Below are 22,318 nucleotides of genomic sequence, written 5' to 3' on the forward strand. Positions count from 1 at the left end.
AATTACAACACACACACACAAATTTAATAAAAAGACTGTAATACACACAGCACTATTATAAGAGATAAAGGGAATATGAGGGCTACCAGAAAACTGGAAAACAGTACGCCTCAGGATGTTTCATCTCACAACTGGGAGCACACACACACTTACACACTGCAGGGCTCTCTCCAGGACTACAGTCTGTTTCTGCATGGTCTTATTTCCTCTGTGAAACAGGCTCATATCTATAAGTAAAACACAGCTGCTCTCCTTCTGAACTTGTACTGGTTCCAAGCCTTTTACTGAAACTATTCTCAAAGTTAGTTAATTTCAAAAGGTGCCCACAGCTGAATTAATGAACTCTAATGCACATCTACAGCTTCTGATGGTAGCAGATAAATAGATTTAGATTATTTTTTAAACAACTAATGACACCGTTATGCAAACCTAACAATCTGCATAATTCTTAGCATGCCTGAAGACCATCGGCCATCCAGAATTTAAATAACTTAAAATAGACTTAATAAAATTACTTCCCCCTTGCCACACAGAGTCATATACTGTACAGAAATCCCTGCTTTAATTCAATTATCCTTAATATTTTTCTTCATTTAATGCCTACATTTGTATTTTAGCTATCAACCATGCAATACAGCACAAAAGCAAATCCAGATGCAGCGCTCCAGACACAGAGAAATGTCACTGATTTGCCAGGTCTGCTTGTTTTCCCACCTTGCATTAAGATGCTTTTTGAGAAAAGCTATCACAACAGCTGATATTTTGGAGACAAATGTTACAATGATGAAGCTACAAAATATGGAAATATAAGCTCTTTAACTGTGAAGGAGACAGAGAGGGCATATTTAAATTCAAGACTAGAAGCAGAACAAGGCAAGCAACACTGCAGCTTTTGAGATGTCCAGTGTATTTATGACACATAATTCATAGCAGCATAGCTCCTAGTGAAAAAAGCCTGTGTAGCTGCCATTATGGAAAGGCAATAACATATCTAAAAGTTGAGGGAATCTAGCCCAACCTTTTTTGTTTGAACCCAACAAAAAAGGTAAATCAATGTCCTACTGATGATAGCACTGCCATTAACTATTAAAGATCACTTCATTTTGTCTACTTATTTCTACACTCAAATACATTTTTCTATAGAATTATGGTCCTTTAAAATAACTTATAACAAAATAATTTTAACATTATCTGTCCCTTCTGAAATGACATGCACAGTAAAGTCCGAACCCATTTTAAATAAGTTCACTTTTCACACACACTTTTAGGAGATTTTAAAGCAGCTCCAGCAGGCACATTTGTTAGAAAATGAAATTTTAAAGGGAGTGTTTCTTCTGCTTTTATTCATCACTAATATTATCTGAAATAAGAAACCTGGAACCCCAGAAGACAAGTAAGAGCACACCTTCCTGATCACAGGCTTGGCCAAAGAGCCAAATGCAGCTTCTAAGCTCTATAGTTGAGCTCGTATTAAATGCTGCTTCATGTGTGCCAATGTGCTTGCAGAACTTGCAGTCCATGAAAGTGGGAGCTGGTTTGGCAGAGCAGCTGCCCATGGCTTTTCATTTATAGGCAAACCCCACACATGCCCTTCACTTCTGGCTCATGGCACCCACCCTCACCAAGGAAATACAAGAAAACAAATATAATCATCAGTTAGAAAGTGGGGGACAGGTGCTCCATTAATGTGAAAAACAAGTCTATGAACTTACACTATTACTCCACACGCTACAGCCAGCTCTAAACACAGTGTCAAAAATGCAGTAGGCCTAGGAGTAAACCCTGCTGACGAAGGTACTTGCCTGCATCGTGCTGCCTTTAGAGTGGATCAGCTACTGTTGTCTTCCTGCAGCCACCATAAGGGTAACTAATTCCTTCTGATTTTACAGAAATATATCTGTTTGCCAGCAGCTTGATCTGAAACATCTGTAATACCAAATGATTCTTGATCCTGCTAAGACCTGCTGGTTTTGGAACAAGAACCTAAAAGGCAGCAGTGACTAAATCAGATTTACCAGGGCTCACACTATAGAGCTGCAAGATGAAATTTGCCACTCCTCTGTCCATTCCCCCTTGAGAAAAAAGTTTGAGAATAGGTACCCTCTTATTTCATGTTTGTAGAGGAACACATTGAATGGGAATTCAGATTTAAGTTTACTGCAACTTTACATGGGAAAAATATTCCCCTTTCCCCTTCTCCCCTGCAGTCAAGTAAGGATAATTTGGGCCCACTTTCCTAGGAAAAGGAAGTTTGACGATTCCTAGAGCTATCTCAGATTTCCTGCTTCTTAAAAAAACATTATCTTTCCACTGAGCTTCTGTTTGTAAAAGAGTATCCACCTTTCTAAGGCTTCAAGAAGATGACAGGCAATAATTTTAAAGCCCATTTTACTTTTAAAAGCAAGTGTATTTTTAATGTTGAAAATTTTTATGAGAGAAAGTAAAACATAAAAGCAGATTATACTCAAATTCAGGTGTGAAAACATTCAAACTTTATTTTTCAAAAGCAAACATGGCACATAACATCAGCAAGTTTTCAATCATTAAATTGAAACATTTAAAAAAATTCTAGTGATATCACAAAGGTAATGGAAGTTTTCCACTTCATATTTTTGTCAATTAATTATGTTTTCCTCCCACTCCTGGCCTTCCTGTATTTTTTTATGTAAGCAACTAACAGATCCATCTCTTTCTTTTCCCCACTGAAAAGTTACAGCTATTATTGTCAAAGAAACACCCTTTTTAAATTTACTTAATTCCTACGATCACTAACAAAACAAGCTGGCTGCCCAGAAGGGACATGCTCTAGTGTGAGGTGTCCCTGTCCATGGCAGGGGGGTTGGAAGTAGATGATCCTAAAGTCCTTTCCAACCCTAACCGTTCTATGATTTATACACTGGCAATTAATAGCAGGTTGCTATTTTTCACTTGTGGAAATGGAAGCATTTTAAATTAAAAGGAAGCTAAAAAGGCGAAAGATATCCCAGCCATAAGGCAATACAAAAAGCAAAGAGACCATGCAGTAACTTCTTGTGCTTTAAATATATTAAACTAAATGTTAGCACAGGATTATCTAAATCAAATGTAAAAGCAGCAAGAACATGAGGACACATGAAGACATTTTAAATACATCCACACAGACAATATTTTACTTCTTTACACGCTCCCCCCCCCCCCTTTAATTTTACTGACAAGAACACATTTTGGAATTGCTAAATTAAGCTCAGCAATTCCATTCACACAAAGGTAAACTTCATATTTCATTCATTTACAAATAAATCTCAATATCTAAAAAAAACCCACAAAACAAACACCCCACATTCTATTTGGTGTGTATTGCCCATTGCAATTTTAAAGAAACAAATAAAAATATTAGATCAAAAAGCTATTTTACAACAATATGGACATTTGTATTAGATTCACTTAAACTTCCTAATAAAACATGCTTGTTGCAAACAGTACAAACACAGCACCTAGCATTTAAGTTGACAGCCAGAGGGATGATGGCGGTTTAATAACGTCTGGGAAATTAATCATGAGCAGCATGCCAAAGGAAGATACTACAATATTAATATTTTCCAACTTCATACTTTGCACCTTTATGAGCCATGCTATATGGTGTAGTACCAAATGTACACTTGCAGACATCTAATTTTCAGCAAAAGGCTCAGACATCACACTGGAATTTTCCCAAGTCGTCTGGGTCAAATCTTGCTGATCTCCAGTCAAGGCAGGGTCGCTCTTTGAAAGGGAGATGTCAAGACTAAGGAATATGTACTCAAGAAGAAACAGTGACTGTCTTTGAAAGGAGGATGTCAGAATTAAGGAATATGTACTCAGGATGAAACAGTGACTGCCTCATGCACAGTATTCATCTCAGTGAATACCAGACTTCAAACAAATGCTTCAGCATAATGAGGAGGCATAACAGTGGCTGTGTGCACCATCCTTCATATAAGAGACAGTTTCAGGATCTTAATTATTTTAGTCACTAAACAACAACAACAAAAAAAAAAACATCCTAAAAAACAAATAATGGAACTGCAAGCCATGCATTCCATACAGTATTTTTCCAGATTCTCCCTCTCACAATCTTAGCCATCCACATGGGATGAAACACCAGCTGCCTAACACTTCTTGCTAGCATCAGCTAGAGAGGCGTTTCCTGTGATTATGCCCAATATGGTTTTGGTGTGATGTCAAACACATGGCTTGGCCCAATAATACAATCATTTTAAATGTGCTTTTATACCAGTACTTAGGATAACTTTTGTTCTAGAAGAGAAAAACGAAAAAGAAAGAAAAAGCAATCCTTTTTTCAGAATAACTCATCTTTCTTTTCCAAGAAGGTAAGACATAATTCATTTGTTAGAATGAGAAATGTCTGCATTTTTATACCCCATCACCATTTTATTCACTGCAGGAAGAGACAAGCTGCATTCCAAGTAATAGAGACTTAAAGAGTTGCCTCACATGTGCAGATTCACTATACATGAATCTTCAACATATATAACATGTGCTCATTGAAACACTAGGCATAAACAGCAAATCCAAGATACATGGCTGTGTGTATGTTTTTGCTTTAGCTTAATAGGGGGTTTCTACACCTCTCTCTTTCACACCTTGCCATCAGGAGAGGTTGAAAATAACCTCAGAGGGTTCAACTTACTCTATTCCAGCAAACTTTGTCACTGAAGGAAAAGCAGGAAGTGCATGGAAGTTTAATACAGAGGTACACAGCCAAAGGAAGTAAAGAGAGGATGAGAAACAGTGAGACAAAGAAAAATCCTCCGAGCTAACAACAGTTAAGTAACGCATGTCGCACCACATCAAAGATGGATGAACGGATGTGTGATGCACTTCAGAACTATAACTGCTGTAATAATGCATACATAATTGTATAACTGCTGTGATACGACCATGCTAAAGCACCTGTTCACATGGTAGTAAGAAAGGCTTCATAACACATTGCTGTGCTGAACACACAAGGATAAAGCCTCCAACACTAACTACTGGCCCCAAAGTTGACATTGCCAGGTTCTTTACAACTCAGCTTCAGGAAGTAAAAGAATTCCTTATAAGAGTAGCTAAGGTTTCACAAAAAAAAAAATAATTAATGGAATAAACAACTTGAGGTCACTGCACACAGGTACAGCTCTGTCACTACCTGAGTATTAAAAGTTATACAAGTAATAATCAGCAAGCGTAACAGGCTTACTGTAGCAGAAAACAACTAATAAATACTTTGGCCTTTCTTCTGAGCTTTAATGGGAAGGCAAGAACAGGAAAAATATGTATTTCTCTGCTGTGCATAGGCTGCTTTAAAGGCAACATTCTGCGCAGATCAAGTCAACCTTTAAACGTTACAGAACCTGTGATAACAAGTAATCTTCACAGAACACCAGATTGGAAGGGACCTCAAGAATCATCTGGTCCAACCTCTCATGGCAAAAGGCCAGTCTAGAAAAGATGGTCCAGCACCCTGTCTTTCTGAATCCTAGAAGTGTCCAATGTTGGGGAATCCACCACTTCCCTGGGGAGACTATTCCACTAGCTGATTGTTAATTAAAAATACCTTTAAACAGTGCTCAACTATTGAAGACAGATATAATCCCATAAAGTAATATTATTAGACACTTGTCTCATCTTCAGAGATCACAAGCCACACAGGCACTTCAAAGAGCACATCACCTATTTGATGCTCAACAGATGACAGCTGCCTTACTGATAATTTATTATTAGAGCTTAGAATTAGAACTTTAAAAAAATGTAGTGCTGCGTTACTGGAATATTACAATGTGTGCAAACTGGAATCAAAACTAACAGCTGCTGCCCACCCCTCCTAGGCTGACTACCTATAGTGCTGGCAATACAAGCAAGAGGATACTTTCAGAAAGACACCTGTAGGGATTTCCACAGTGAGAAAACCCTTAACTATGTTTTCACAAAGCCTGTATATATCAGGAGTACATCTTATTCTACCAGAAAATGGGGAGCAAAACAAAAATTGAGGCATAATATTGCTATCCCTGGCCAACACCGTGAAAAGGAAAATTGATCCATTTATGTCTCTAGTAATCTGAGGAGGTTAAAGCAGGATTTTTTCAAGTTGTGGATTTTTTGAAATGGTTGTATTTCTAGAGATGTAGTCACACTCTGTTAGAATGTACGTAAAATTTCTTAAAATGCGTTTTAGAAAAATTGTACTGTAAGCTACAAAATACGCACAAGTCCAGATTCTCCCATTTAATAACTAAAAGCCTTTGAGCAAGCCTCATGAGTATTTAGCACAGCAGATATACAAACTGTTCAGATTTATGGAATCAACTTTTAAGTTGGAAAAAACTTAACTCCTTTTAAGAACTCTCCATAAACAAAAATGCCACGCTAACAGGAAAATTATATAACCAAGCATTTTATTTATAATGATGCTTCAGAAGCAACATAGCTCATATGAGGTCATGCTCAGCAATAAAAACTCAGGGGAAGGAGAAGCAAGGCAACGGCAACATCCATGCTTACAGCAACTGCTACACGTCACTTATTTTCTCCCTCTCTCATAGCAGAAGGGACGGAATGAGAGGCTGGGCGGGCACTTGGCTGCTGTTTGGGGTCAACTCACCACAAATAATAAATTTATTGAAAGAAATGGAAGAGAGGACTTTCAGAGATCTTCTTTACTCTTCCCCAGTCTTTCAGGGGGAAGACAAATTGTTCCCCCTTAGAGCAGCAAACTAAGAATTCACATTTCTTCCACAAATAAATCAGAATCCGGTTTTAAAATACAGAGTGACTAAGCAACCCAGCTCAGCAGTCTTCACCGGTTTTAAAGAAAGGAATGGTTGATAGATATCTATTAGATAGATATTAATGGTTTTAAGAAATATTTGAACACATAAAAGTCACTACTGTGCAAACTCACCTTCTTATTCTCAACTTCTTCAAAATCTGTTTTACAACTGGAAACCTGAAACTGACTCTACAAATCACCCAATAAATGCTTCAATCACCAACCTTTAATTCCATGATAATCTATTCTTAGTTATGACCAGTTTATGATTAAGGGTCAGACCTGTAATATTAGATTCCATTTATTTTTCAGGCCAAACTTCCAACATGCCTTTGGACAAGCAGGAGTAACAGACCGTTCAGAGTAAATACATGCCACTGAACAAATGATGGGAAAGTCTAGGGAGGTGTTAAATCCATATGCCTAAACTATGATCCTAAACTCAGCATACAATGAAAGGGGAGAGCCAACAACTTTTCCCTTCCTAAACTGAAATTCTCCCCCTTTCTGTTACAGTCTTCTCTAGCATCAACAAGATTTAATAAGCCAGAAAAAGAACATGAGTTTTAATTTGCATCTCACAGATATGCACTCAGCTAGAGGCTGGCTGCCAAACTTTAGTCCACATATTAATGAACTGAATAAAAAACTGAGAACACCAACTGTCCTTCCAGCAAGGACAATGCCCAAGCAGTATAGCATAGCCACTGTAGCCTAAGTAAAAATTTCTTGGTTTCTCCCTAGCCTAATGGATTTTCGACAAATTATACATTGTTGTGTATAACTTCAAGAGAATATTCTATACCAAGGGACTAGAAGAACCTCAATGAGCATACGGCATAGATTTCTTCCACACCACTGGTTTATTCAGTGAGAGTCATGACCATAGAACCAGTGTGCTACTACCTCTTCCATCAATCATGTTTTTAGGTGCCTGTGCAAAGTGTTGGCATGGGCTGACCTTGGCCATCAGCCAAGAAGTGACAAAGCCACCAGTCCCCCACCACCACAGTGGGATAGGGGAGAAAACAGGAACAACAGTAAGAAAACTTAAGGGCTGAGATACAGAAAGCCTAACAGAGGAAGAAAGGAAAAAACCCCAAGCAACCCACCCCACAACAAAACCAACCAAACACACACAAGTGAAGGTAAAGAAATTGCTCACCGCACAGGTGACCAGTCTCCAAACAATGGACACCTTGGGAGCAAACCAAACCAAAAACCAACTAAGCAAACAAAACACCCGTTTTTATTTCTGACCAAGAAAACATACAGTATGCAAAATGCATTTGGTCAGTTGGGGTCTGATGTCCCAGCTGTGTCACCACCCAGCCTCTTGCCCACCCCCAGCCTACTCACTAGGCAGGCGGGGTGGGAAACTGAAAGCCTTGATGCTGTGTACGCATCACTCAGCAACAAAAACACTGTTCTAATATCAACACTTTTAGCCACAAATCTAAAGCGCTATGACTAGGATGAAAGTTAACTCCTAAACCCAGTACAAGAACATACTCACATTGCTTTGTGCAGAGACAATCAGATTCCTCAAAGAGGGATAAGCATAAAGAATACGCTGACTGTAGATCCCCACAGGGATTTTGCTTGCAATAAACAGGAAATTGCTCATTTCTGTGATGTGATCAGGTGTTTAAAAAGCAAGAATGGGTGAATACAAAATGACTGACTATTGCTCATAATTTCAGGAGATACATGATAAAACTGAACATTAGGGTGAAAACAATAACAAGTGAAATGCCTTTGCTATGTAGAACGTAATTAACTCTTGGAATTCATTGCCACAAGATGCCCAAAAGACAGAAAGTTCAAGTACACTCAGAAAATAATTAGAGGTATTAATGGAAGTCAGACACTTTGGTAGTTACTGAACTCAAGAGCTTAGAGACAGATCATCAGTTATTTAAATCACTGAAAGGTAATACGAAAATGAAGGCATCACTGTATTTTCCGCCACCCCCTTTTTTTTTTTTTCAGTACATCAACTAATCACCTGCTACTGGCACTACGAGAGACACTAGACAAACATTTTATTTGAAGACACAGCACCAGGGTGAGATGACAACAGAAATTCTGCGGATTACAATTTGCGATTTAGGAGCCTAATGTCTGTCTCTAAACCTGTTTATGGGTTCAACCCTTGTCTCCTTCTCTTCTTAGGTCAGACTCCAGCTAACATATTTCTAACAAACTTCCAACTACACATTATAGATAATTTTTTTAAACTGCTTCAATTAGATAATTTTGTCCAAATTAGAGATTAGACTTCAGGCTTTGGTGGTTTGTTTTGTTTTGTTTTTTTTTTCCTCTTTTCTCCAAACATTACAGCATAATTTGGTTTAAAAAAAAGTGTGTAGGCTGGAAAGTGCTCAACACCAACTTCAACAATTGTTACTGAAAACAATTTACCAGGGAAACATAAAGCTGTTATTTATAGTAATAAGAACCTCCAGCAGATTTTGTAGTGGGGAAAAATATACCTGTTCAGTACTCAGAACACTAATGTGAGCCCTAAGTAATCACACATTTAACAGCTTCCAAATAAACTTTACATTGTAACTATCCAGCCACAGACAGCATGTGCCTTGCCTTCCCCCAGCACCTCCCTACCCCAACAGCAGCTTCTGTAACTAAGAGCAATGAAATGCACCAGCCTGAGCTTAGTTCAGTATTTATAAAGGGTAACTTTTTTTCAGAGAAAGAGTTGTAGTTCAACAAGAACTGCAGAAATACACACTGGTGCTTTACAAAGGAAGAATTTTCTATTAGTACTGTATAAGAAGATTTTCAACTTTGCTCTTCCTGACAATAGCATTAAGACTACATTTCCTAAATCTGTAAATGATATTGAGATGCAAGGGACTTCAACTATTTTAGGAGCCAAACTACAAATTATAATTATCCTGAAAGAACTACATCCAACACAGACAGAAAACATTTTACATTAAAGCAAGAGTAAGAACCGCAAAAACAGGATGCCAAGAAATAAACGCATTAGTTTCAGTTTTGCAGAAACGCATCTACAGACTACAGCATGTCATTTGTCACACTGAAAATATGGAAAGACATGGAAAGACAGGAAATATTAGTATTTAAAGGCAAGAGTGAGGCCTTAAAATATATTAGGTTGTCCCTCCACTAGTCAGTATTTAAAGACTCCATCAGAGTACTGTTGACATGGTTGTGCACCCTGTCTCTAGGAGGATCCAGTGGAGGATAAGAAAAATGACCAGCAATTTAGAAGAGATTACTGACTAGGAAAGATATACTCAGGTTAGACAGGTCACTGGGAGGAGAAACACACTGATGTATTTCAACAACATATGTGTCAGCTGCAGAAAGGAAAGAACAAGAAAGCAAAGGCACCAAAAAGAGCAATGTGCACTCCTCATAATTTTAAAACTGGAAAGCCTACCTCAGGTTTAGTTTCCAAGAAAGCCCCATAAACATAGAACTGCCAGAACAAAATTATGCCATTTGACAATTTCTTATCTTCTCTCTGATTCAATGAAACTAGTGATCTCACCTCTTCCAAAGGTCAAGGTAGCTTTTAGAGAAAACGGAGCAGGTCTAATATTTGAAACAACTTACACAATTTTAAAGGCCCTAGTTGGGAGTTAGTCAGTGTTCTCATATAAACAGGAAGAGAGTTCCTCCAAATACCTACACATCTAATTCCAGGACTATGCAAGTTTACTCTGTCATGACCAGAAGCATGTCTGATCCAAAGGAAATGATTTTATTACAGCACCTGTTGAAAAGTAGTGTGTGCTTAGTTAGACTCAGCAGCTCACTGACATAAGCAGCTCACTGTCTTCAGATGAAAGCCAGCTTGAAACTGACCTGACAATTGGTTTTGTTTTCTTCCTCTTAAAAATTTAGCTCTGCAACCTACCATGTGGACATAAGCCTTGCTGTATCTTCTCTGGAATTGCTAGTATTTTTTTCTACTCATTGACTAGACTTAAGTCGAATCCATTCTCAAGAAGATAACTAAGCTTGACTGCTAGATCCCTTCTCTGCAAAAGCAAAAATTATCAGTCCCATTTCAATAGTACTATTTCAGAGTAAATTCTTTAAAAAGCCTGAAAACTGGAAACAACCTACACAAATGTTAGCATATTAAAAACAATAACAAATTACAAGTTCAGAAGTCATAAAAAACTTTTAAACAAAGGCACTGCTTAAATCCAAACATGTCACACCCTCCTGAAGCACCTGAAGGATAAGCCATAGGACGCTAGAAACTGTCATGCGCTTTACCAACTCTACAAAGCTGTCAGTCCACCACCACCAACCAAAATGAAGCAAGTAGTACTTGAAAGGAGAAAACACTCCCCACGACCACGTGCCTGTTTTACACTCTTCTAGTTTTCTACATTTATTAGTACAAGTAGTAAAAACTGAAAGTACTCAGGTCCGTTCAACACCCGTGCTCGCTCACAACAGTCCTGCTACCCCCGCTTCAATAAGCACTCCGAGGGCAAGACCTGAAGCAGAACGAGAGGAGAACGGCACCCAGCTTTTACTAATGAACTCGTATCACTCTCCCGGCAGACGGCAGACCTCGACCTCGGCCCCGGCCCCGCTGCCGGACCAGGCAAGGCACGTCGCCCGCCGTCGCCGGGAGGTGTCAAACTCTGGCTCCGGCCAGCGGCCGCGCTAGCACGAAACAGCCGGACTCAGCAGCCCTCCTCCTCCCGCCCACCCTTTCTCCCTCGGGGGAGGCGGGCAAAAACCCACGCACTGACGCCAGGGCACCGCCGGGCCGGGTAGTCCCACTCCTCGCCGAGGGGGCAAGGCAGGGGCTCCGCGCCAACCGCGGCGCAGAACAACGTTCGTCCCGTCTGCCGAAGAGCGGCGAGATTCATCCATCCACCCACAGGCCACCGCCAGCCGCCACCGCACCACCCGCACCCACCGAGACCCGACCCCTGCCTGCTGAGCCCGCCAAGCCCGCCGCGCACCTGCCTTCCGGCCCGCCGGTTCCCTTGCCGCGAAGAGCCGGCGCTGAGCGACACTGCCGTAAAGCGAGCAGGCGGGGCGAGGCGAGGCGAGGCTGTAGCTAGCGTTGTGCACGGGCCGTACAGCTGACCGCTTCCCTCCCTCCGGCTCCTCCGCAGCGCGGAAAGCCCGCGCCGCGCGCAGGCTTAACTCGAACGCAGACCAGTCTCCATCTTCCTCCTGGCCCACGGCCTTTTCTGTGTAGGCAGACACCGTATTGCGGCTACGATGCCTCCCGACCCGGGTGGTTGCTGTATGATCAAATACCCACTCAGGGCTGCCGCGTTAGGGCCCTCGGCCTTTCGCGGGAATGCGTTTATGCGGTTTTCAGTCCGCTGCTCTTCACTGACTCGGCCATCCCTGTACACCCACTGCTTCCCAGGTCATGCCTGCACACTGATGCCTTACGTGGTTTTCCACAGTCTTGTGTATTCCTGATCAATGGGGTTTCTAATCGACAAGCACCGTGGTAAAATGATGCTAAAGACGGCTGTGCATCCCTGGCAGTGTTCAGGGCCAGGTTGGACAGAGCCTTGGGTGACATGGTTTAGTGGGAGGTGTCACTGCCCACAGCAGTGGGGTTGCAACTAGATAATATTAAGGTCCTTTCCAACCCAAAGCATTCTATTATTCTATGAAAGTGGAATGAGCAAAGTCAGATAATTTTAAGACAAAAACAGATTTTAAGATAAAAATGCTCACTTGAGTGCTTGGATGTCTGTATGCAGATACATCTGGACTCTTTAAGAGGCCTCCAACTGGGTGACTTAGTATTCCGGTGATTTATTTCTGACTTCTGGTTTCTCAAGTGTCTTACCTTGTGCTCTGCCTTGTGAAGCATGTAACAGCACTGTCTTCTCAGATCACTGAACTGCTTTCATCTATGCAATTCTACTAAGTATTCTTCTCATATATATAAAAAAAAAAAAAAAAAAAAAAAGACAAGCTCTCAGGTACACACGCCTGGTTTTGTATTTGTACAATTTTCCAACTGTTCAAAAGAGATGCCTCCAGGAGAACGGTAGCATATTCCATCCCTCACTAAAAAGAAAGTTACATACATAGGTTAGGGGTTTGGTAGACAGTCATGTGGAACTGGTTATGTTTCTAGAACACTTAAATCGTTTGACTAGTCTAAAACTGGAAACCTTGAATTTTTACTATTAAGTCATCATGTTATTAAAAATATTCATAGTGGACTAATAAAGAGCAAGTAATTAAGCTCCCATAACTTGATGTTAGATATCTCAGGATTTCAGTCTTTGTAGCATAATTTTGCAACCATATTCTCAAATCAAATGGGCATGTTTTATAAATACAGTATTTTGTATTTCTAATGTACAGATGTGTCAGGCAAAGTTAAATGTGATTAAAAAAGAAAGCAGATCCTCACAAATTCTTCCAATACTCTTCAGTTTTTAAGGAAAGTTTTTATATTCTTTCTGAGGACAAATGTTGATGCAGAGTAAGGGCTGGTCATTGGCATATTGCTTAAGGTGGGGGGAATTTAATTACAGACTTGTCAATCAAAGGTGTCACTTAACAAATACTTCAGTTCTACCTTTCCTTCCTAGCTTCTTGAAACATACAGTTCACATAAAAGCAAGTTTCCAGCCTAATCAAATGAAGACTGTTCCTTATCATAGAAGAGAGACAGAGGCAATACTGAGGCATTATGTATACTTCTGTCGATAGAAAAGAAATAGTATAATTTGAATGTTTTCTAACAGATAAATAGCAATAGAGGGATACTTAATAACTGGGCATTTTTTTTTTAATAGACATTCAGGATGAATTTTACAAAACTAAACTTGGCAAGGAATAACTTGGCTTTGGAATTTCATGTTACCCATTTATCTCATAAGATCACAGGCTTTGTAGCTTTGTCTGTGTTGTCCTCAACATCTTGTTTATCAGCAAAAGAGAACTCACCATATATACGATAAGAATTGACTTTCAGCCCAATTAATGTTTTAAGAGTGTAACAATCCAAGTTGTCTCTTTGAGAAAAGTCTCTTTTACAGCACAGTGAAGACCTTCCTAGTATATACCCTTTTGTGTCATGGTTACTTTTAGAATGTTCCTCTGGATCCTAAGGGACCTATTTGTCCCTGTCAAGGAGAATGCAGGAGAGACTTACAAGATGTCAGCAACATGAGGGCTTCCCTCAAGATAATGTTCCCGCTGGGAAGGTTCTTTTTGCCAGGAGGAGCATAATTTTCCTGCTTTCTTCCTCCCATCTTTTAACCTGAATGTGTTTATTTTTATATGTTTCCTTAACACAATCTGCCTTCTCAGTGGCTCCCACTTTAAGTCTGGGAGTTGCCCAACAGCCTGCCCAGCCTCAGTTGACAGAAATTACTATCATTTTGTACAAACTGACTACCTCAATTTGTCAGACTGCTACCAGCTGTGGTATTCACCAACCTTAAGATAAAATGCATCATGCTGTAGTCACTTGATCACTAGACAATTGTTAAAGCAAGCTAAAACCAACTCAGGCTGAGACAAGCCTAGACAAGTTCTGAGATTGCTCTGTCAGGTCAATACAAAGCCTGAGGTGTACTAGTTAGAAGAAGCAAAATATAACAAAACTCCACATTTACTGGGTTATGTTTGTTTCCTCAGATTGGAAAATGTTGAAAATTTACATTTTGGTGGATCTTTGATTTTTCTTTACATTCCTGTCTCGTTCTTTCTTTGACTGTTATATCTCTTGCAGATGCAATAAAAAAGTGTAAAATAGCCTCTCTCTGTCTTTTGCATAAAATCCTTCCAGCGTAGCCATGTGAGTTCTAACTTGAATTTTAGAAAATAGTTTCAATGAAGTAGGCCCAAAATTGTAGGATCTGGGAAGCAAGAAATGTATCTGACTTTAAGTTAGTGAAATATTCAAATTTACATGAGGGAGCTCACTACTGTATTTCTTACTTGACGTGTTTCTTAACCAAGCAATATTGTGTTCAGAGTTAAACAAGTTTTTTACACAGAGAACAATGGGTACTCTAAGACCTAGTCCTAGTTTATGGTAACTCTGAGTATTACTATTTGAATTATTATCTGCAAATGCATTGCAATTTATGGGCTACTGAATTGATTCCTTTATTTCTTTTTAACAAATAAAAACTGATGTTAACATGTGAACCGTGAATTTTATAGTTACTTGAAGTGTACTTCAGATTCAGAAAAGAAATGGACTAGTGATTAGAATGACCTTGTTTTTACTTTGACAATAGAAAGCTTATTAAATTAACTTCTTCCAAATAATTCAATGAATTCAGCCTCTGTTGAAGTTGTAAGACGAATTTGACAGACATCCTTGACTCATTGTTGATCTCTGCTGTGATGAGAGTATCAAGCATTCAAAAATAAACTGCTCTCTGCAGATGCCACTGTTACCAATGCTGGGAAAAGAATTTTAAATCAATGTTATTATGTGAGAATAATGCAACTTCTGCAGAAAACATCCAGAACCTCTATTGCCCATGATTACAAAGCAATCATACTGTGCATGGCTGCAACTTCAGTGCTAGCAGAAGTTGGTATATTGGAAGTGCTGTCACCCAAATGAACTATAATTCGCTACTGTCATCTTGTTCCCATGTTTTTTAATACTTTATTTGAAGGTCATTGTGGTGTTCTGACCCTGGCTGGACACCAAGCGCTCACCAAACCTGCTCTATCACTCACCTCCTCAGAGAGACAGAGAAGAGCAAATGTTGCTCAAAGAAGATGTGAATGTTCCATTACTGGCAGTGTTCGAGGCTAGGTCAAGCAAAGCCTTGGGTGACATGGTCTAGTGTGAGACGCCCCTGCCCATGGCAGGAGGGGTTGGAGCTTGATGATCTTAAGGTCCTTTCCAACCCTGACCATTCCATGATTCTATGATTCTAAATAGAAAAAAGAACAACAGTATTCTCACCAGATTCTGGAATGGGGGCATAGTCAGAATTTGCTCAGTCAGCTACAGTTGCAAATTAACCCCAACACCATTTTCCACTTGCTTCTTCCAAGTTCCATAGCATCTTCCATCCTCACAGCAGGATGCTGGGTATCCCTTTGAGCTCTGCTGAAAATGGGACATCTTTTTCAATGCCAGGTGCTAGGTTGTTAGTGATGCTGCTAGATGCCTTTCTAGCTTATGTCACTCAGTGTAGAACCATAAAAAAAAAAAAAAAAAAAAAAAGGCTAGCTTTTGTTCTTGGGATTTGTTTCAGACATGCATGTGTGAAAGGGGTTGGTAGCTGTGAAAAACTAGCAATGGTCTGCTGTAGCTTAACCATTCGCTGTTTACACAAACTGCTGGCTAATGTGTGTGTATGTACTCTTAACAAAGAGAGGAAAAGAAACTCTTAGATATTATATTTTATTTAAAACTAATTTGGGATTATATCCAGATTATTGTTGTGAAATTTTTCATATTAAGAGGTTTCTCAGAGGCCTGTGAAGCTTCTACAGACACACAAAATGACACAAGATGGGATAGTGCTATAGGGATTTGTGTCACAAATACTGCAGGGGTGGAGAAAGCTGTTCTACCAGCAGCAAAGCAGAAACCTCAGAGACATGATAATTTCTAGATAGGGATTTGTAACTCCTGCTTAGTCACTAACTTGGAGAATGACTTCAGGCAAAGCATTTTGAAAATTATTAATTAAATGAATATTCCAACATATCTGATCAGACGCAGACATCAACATTTGTCCTGTTTGGAAGTGGAATTGTCAATTAGAAGGAAAAACAGAGTGAAGCTGGGAGGCACTTAGAAGAGTGCTGCCTGAGGACATTAAAAGACAGAGCTGTCCCAGTATGCAGTGAGTAATAACTTGTGCTTTGTCAATTGCTGAAGTTGATGTGCTTACTTCTGACTTAGAATGGTTGGCATAAAGTAATCAGTAACTAGTTTTGAATAGTATGTCTTTTGTTATGGATACTGCTGATTTCCACGTATTTTTCAGGGGATTATTATTAGCCAATAGTCTTTTTTAAATACTTCTATTGAAAAAGATGTTGAGATGCTCCTGCTAAGATTATTTCTTTGTACCTTATAAAGGGTTCATAAGAATTTTCCAGGTGTCCTTTAACACACATAAAAGTGCAATTATCCTTTAGATGTGATCATCATGCCCCTTCTCTCTTTTGAAGACTATTCAGGGAACCAATTATGTATATTGGAGACATTTGTGTGAACTGAACAGAAAGACCCTTTGACAGAGTGATCTTATTTAAAGTGTTAATAGTTTGACTCAAGGGATATGATGCTCTTTTGTCACAAGGTGTACATGTTTCTGTTAGGTTATGTGGTAAAAAGCGTGTCTGCACATACAGAAAGGAGCACAGGGAGACAGTGGCTTCAAGGGCTATCTGAACTACCAACTTTGAGGACACCCTGACCAGACCTCTGTCAGGACATCCCAGGAGAGCCTCAGCCATGGTCCAGGGTGACACCAACCAAAATAAGTATCTGGAGAGCCTTTCAGGTGGAGGGGGTCACTGCATAGGACTATGTGATACATTACAGGGTGCAGGGGAAAGAGTATTTTGGGATTGTGTGAGACTTATAAAGGGGTGTTTAATGGGGGAGGGAAGGAGATGAATGTAGGTGATTTAGGGAGGAGCAATCATGAAAAGACAGAAGGATAAGGGGATCAAAAGGGCCAGTTTCAGGTAAGCAAGGTTGGTACACTTGCCAAGCTGTACCCTGTACCTGATCAAACATAAATGATCAGCCATTAATGTTCATCAGCCAAAGATCAGCTAGGTGGTATTTAAGATGCTAGAAGAGGTATGTTTTTTTATGCCTCCAGCAGGTAAACCTTTGATGCCTTAATCTCCCTCACTACAGTGCAGTTCCTTAACTATAATGTTATATTTCTCCACAAATAAACTACTTCACATTTTTATAAGAATGCAAAAATCAGTGATGCATAACATTTCTGAAGTCATGATTATTGAATATTGATATTATATGTTAATGTTGTACATAGCATGATTCCTTACTTTGAAGGACATTCACTTTCTCTCTGAGTGTCAGATCATCAGATGATCAGCAACTTTTTTTTTTTTTTGTGGAAGAATATAATGAAAGCCTGTTAATATTTTGACTCATATTCTTTTTGCATAAAGCAAGCAGCTGCAGAAGAGTTCAGATGCCCCAGGAGGGTACACAGTTATCACTGGTGATGGTGTGTCGTAAAGAGAGGACAGAAAATCCACCAGATATTTATGAGATAATAGTAAGAGATGATGCACATGAAATTAGTTACATGACATTCACATGGAGCTACACAGTTTAGGAAGCTTCAGTTATTTTGAAGGAAGCCAGAAGACAAAAGCCCACATAACCTTCTTAGAGTCATTCTAATAGCACTGAAAAGGTGGAGATACCAGAGGGCAACAGTTTGCATGGCTGATGTGAAAGGGAAGGTTTCAGTTTGTTGAACATTTGTCCTAAGAGATGTTTGGTTTTATAAATACCACAGCTTACTTCTCACATGAAAAAAAAAAAAAAAGAATGGTGATAATCTTCTCAACTGGAGGTTAGCTGGAGCAACTATGAGGCTATTAACACAAAAATAGAATAGGAAACTTAATAAGAATGCAAATGTGGTATAAACAAGAACTCAGGATGTTGTGATCAAGGTCAACAGATGCAGAAAGAATACCTTTTTCAGTTGCTATATGCTACTGCTTGAAGGCAGTAAGCAAGAAGAATTGGGAATTCTCATTGATTAGAAGAAATTTGATATAACTGATATTCCTAAAAGCTGATGTGTTGATTTTCATGATTAGACATTAAAATCAGTGGTTATTACCCACTTCAGGATAACAAACTAGGGAAAAGTAGTAATAGGGTATACTGAAGAAACATTACTGTGCTAACTAACATAATACAGAAGACTGAAGAACACAATAAGTAAAAGAAAAATAGGTTATTATAATTAATGTTGTAACCTTTACAGACATTTTAAAGGTCTTATAAAAAGCATCTTTTATTTCTTTTAAGCATTATAGATGACTGTTTTCTAACATGAAATATCCTGTTCCCAGTATTCGTTTGTCTATTTTGGTCATCATTACAGAATAAATATGAATTAATCCCCTGGGCTGAATCAAGATTATTCATTATGATTATATACAGTCTGGCAAACAAGTGAGTGTTTTCCATTAATCAGAAATAACCAATAAAAATTTACCAAAGGACCAAAATCATTTGATGCCACAGTCAAGGTGAGCCCCCTCTGCCTCACTGGTAGACTGAAAGTTGGGAATAAAATACAATATGAACACATGAAATTATATAGATACTAAAAACTTCCTGCTGGAAGTATTGTAAAGAAGAGGCTGAAGGACCCTAACAACATTGGGAAAAAAGCCACGATGGCTGTGCTAACAATAGTAGTGTAACTTTTTAAGGATATGAAAAAATATTCAAGCACTATGAATTGACCACATTGCTCATTGGTAATTGTCACTGAATATTTCTTGCCTGCATTTTGAAAGTACAATAATGGGCTTATTTCACAGAAAGGTGGTAAAGTACTTTCAATTTTAACCAAGAAGTTTAAAAAACATCCGCTGTGACAGACAATTCTGAATTTACTAGGTCTGGATAGAATCCCAGAAGACATAATTGAAGGAATGTCTGACCAGCAGATGTGCATTCTTAAGAAATCTTGGAATAGTGGATAGATTCCAGACAACTAAACAAATATTTTGTGACATGTCTTAATAGGAGACTTTATCTTTGAAAGAAAAATCAATGAACTGCTTTAATAGTGAACTATTTAAAAATTAAGTAATGTGTATCACTACGTATTTACAGAAAATAGGTTGTCAGGCAAACTTGATTTCATTCCCTAAGATTATAATTGATTTTTCAATTATATTCCCTCAGATTATATTTGATTGCTAAAAGGAACTGTTTGGATATAACATACTTTCATTTTTATAAGTCATTTGGCTATACTTTGCATCATACCTTTATGACACAGTCAGCACTACACAATATTGATGAACTAATGAATAACTGACGAATAATTATCAAGAGAAATTCACCCCCATGAGGGGTTGTGGAAGGGTTGGGAGTGGGTCTGGCACTATGGGACGTTTTCATCACTCCTCTGAAACTGAAAATTTGTCAGTGTTAACTAATGAGAGCTTAGAATTATACTGTATAACGCTGGAGTCCACTTGGCATCATTTTTATGTGTTTGCTGAAACAGTCTGCACCTGGCTGTTTCTCCATTGGTCTTGAAGTCAGTGTTACACCCAAGTTTATAGTATCTGATGTAATAGACATCTCTTATTCTTCTTATAATTTATTTAGTTATTTTTTATTATTATGTAATTTCCGTGTCTTATTCTTTGCTCTGTCACCCCTAAAACTGGTTTTGCCCAGCTCTGAAGGCTTCATTACTTTGAGAACCACTAATTGATGATTATCACTCCTTACTGCCAAGTACCCTGTTGTCTCCTGTGCCTGTACTTTCAAGGCTTCCACTATCATCTCATTTCCATTCTCCCCTACTCAGAATTTCATGCTGGGTCATAGGTAAGTCGCTGCATATATCATAACTACATGTTCTGACTTTTTATTAGTTACAAAATATATATAACACAATAGCAGTTATTTGTATGACTGTATGAAGCCCAGCAAAAGCTCAAATAAAGTAGTAGTAGTACCTGGGTCATTGGGTAATTTGTTACATATTAAATCTACATGCAGGCCAAGACTAGTCCAGGCAAAGCCTGACCCATCCTGTGTTATTAACTAACACTGAGCCTGTGGTCTGTTACAAGGAATGGCAACTCTGTATCTGCTAGGCTACAAGGCTAAAATTATGTGCTAGAAATTACAAGAGGAAATTCAATATTAGGGTTTATATTCACTAGGATTTCCATATTTCACATTAGGTTCTGTTTGAGTTTAATGATGTTTGTTTTTAAAGGAAATTATGTAGTTTGTTTCTTCAATAGGAAGAACAAATTTAATGGAGAGGGTTTGCTTCTTGATAGATTGAGGTATTGTTGCCTTTTGTCTTGGAATGCTTTCTTCTGCAAAAAGCAAGCAAGCAAACAAACGAAAATGCCGAAAGGTTTTTGGAATACATTGTCTAACATTGCCATGGCAACATTAAAAAATCCCTGTTAACGTTTACTTGTGTGAAAACTGGAAAAAGCAATACTGTTACCTAATGACTTGTCTCAAGTCAGTGTACCATGATTTTGAATCATCTAAAGAGAAAATTACCATGAAATGTCTTAAAGTCAGTTGTCTGTGATTGCATGGGTGTTCCTGAAACAGAGAGGTTCCGAACATCCACTTTTTTTGACAGAGAGGCAGCATATCATAACAGTATGTTCTCTGGTTTGTGCCTGTGTGCAGTCAAGGTGTTGGGTTTGATCATTACTTCTCTTTTGTGGTGGAGTAGCCTTAGCTATCACAGTTTTTATTCTGCAGTATCTTGGTAGATGAGCAATAATTACATATGCCCAGGTTTGAGTGGTGAAAGAACAATGTTCATTAATATTGTCATTCTCCCTTCTGGTTGGTCAGTTGCCTGAACTTGATTTATTTCAAGCATTGCTGTGTGGAAAGGCAGTCAATTGTTTTTAAACTGTATACCTGATACATTCACTTTTAAAGCTGATTTAGTAACAGCATATTTTGGAGGATCAGGGACAGCTGCTTATCTCTGCCTAGTAACAAACCAAGCTTTCAGCAGCAGTTCTAGGAACTAAATGGTCATACTTAAATAGGATCCAACAATGTAAAACAAGTAATAAAAACAACACACACACAGAAAAAAAAAACACCACCACAACTAAAAACCCACCACGCACACAAAAACAATCAAAACCAAAAACCCATCAAGATTTTATTAAAGTATGTATTGAGAAATCAAAGAAAACAAAAAAAAACAACATAGAATTAACATTCATTTTCTGTTCATCTCTCTGTCTTGAAAAGAGAAAAATCCATCGGGTTTTGTTATACATTTAGATTTTCTGCACGTAATTTTTTAACAGCTTGCTTCATTCACCACAGTGCAGGGAAAAAGATGTGAGAATTCCACTTTCATGAAGTTTTTACTGAAGAATAAGGTTATTAAACTGAGGTGCCATCCGTATCATTCTTTAAATGTCCCTGAATATTCTGTTAAGGAGGTTTTAAGTGGTCTATTTATTCTAAACCACTGTCGTATGATAATAACCATGTCATTTTGTCTTGTCGATCAGAAATTTTTTTTTATGTATGTATAAAATAATTATCACTTGTTACTTTTTTTGTTTGTTTGTGTGTGTCTCAGTAAATCTTTGGAGTTTTCTTCTGCAGCTCATATTCTTTTTCATTGGAGATATCAGATATATTCATCAAAGGTACTCTCTACCTGTTGCAGTAGTCATGGAGATTAAATAGCTCTATACATTTTCATGTTCTATAGCAGCAATGTCATTGTTAGAGTCCCATATCTTCACCATGAGACTTTTTGGTATAACTGATAC

The 22,318-nt window shown here is 38.5% G+C and overlaps 1 protein-coding gene across 3 annotated transcripts in view; it reads right to left on the bottom strand.

The window, feature by feature from the left end:
- Positions 1-11,901, bottom strand: part of ASCC3 (activating signal cointegrator 1 complex subunit 3) — a 268,461-nt gene extending 256,560 nt beyond the window's left edge. For all 3 annotated transcript variants that reach the window (XM_061369871.1, XM_061369872.1, XM_061369870.1), the window contains exon 1: positions 11,773-11,901. The gene's annotated coding sequence lies outside the window, so the exon portion shown is untranslated. The remainder of the gene's footprint in view (positions 1-11,772) is intronic.
- Positions 11,902-22,318: the final 10,417 nt, after the last annotated feature.

The sequence above is a fragment of the Neopsephotus bourkii genome, unplaced genomic scaffold, assembly GCF_033783945.1.
Source record: "Neopsephotus bourkii isolate Nb327-2 ecotype Australia unplaced genomic scaffold, CSIRO-AGI_Nbou_v1 NB_1511, whole genome shotgun sequence".
In the NCBI taxonomy this organism is placed as follows: Eukaryota; Metazoa; Chordata; class Aves; order Psittaciformes; family Psittacidae; genus Neopsephotus; species Neopsephotus bourkii.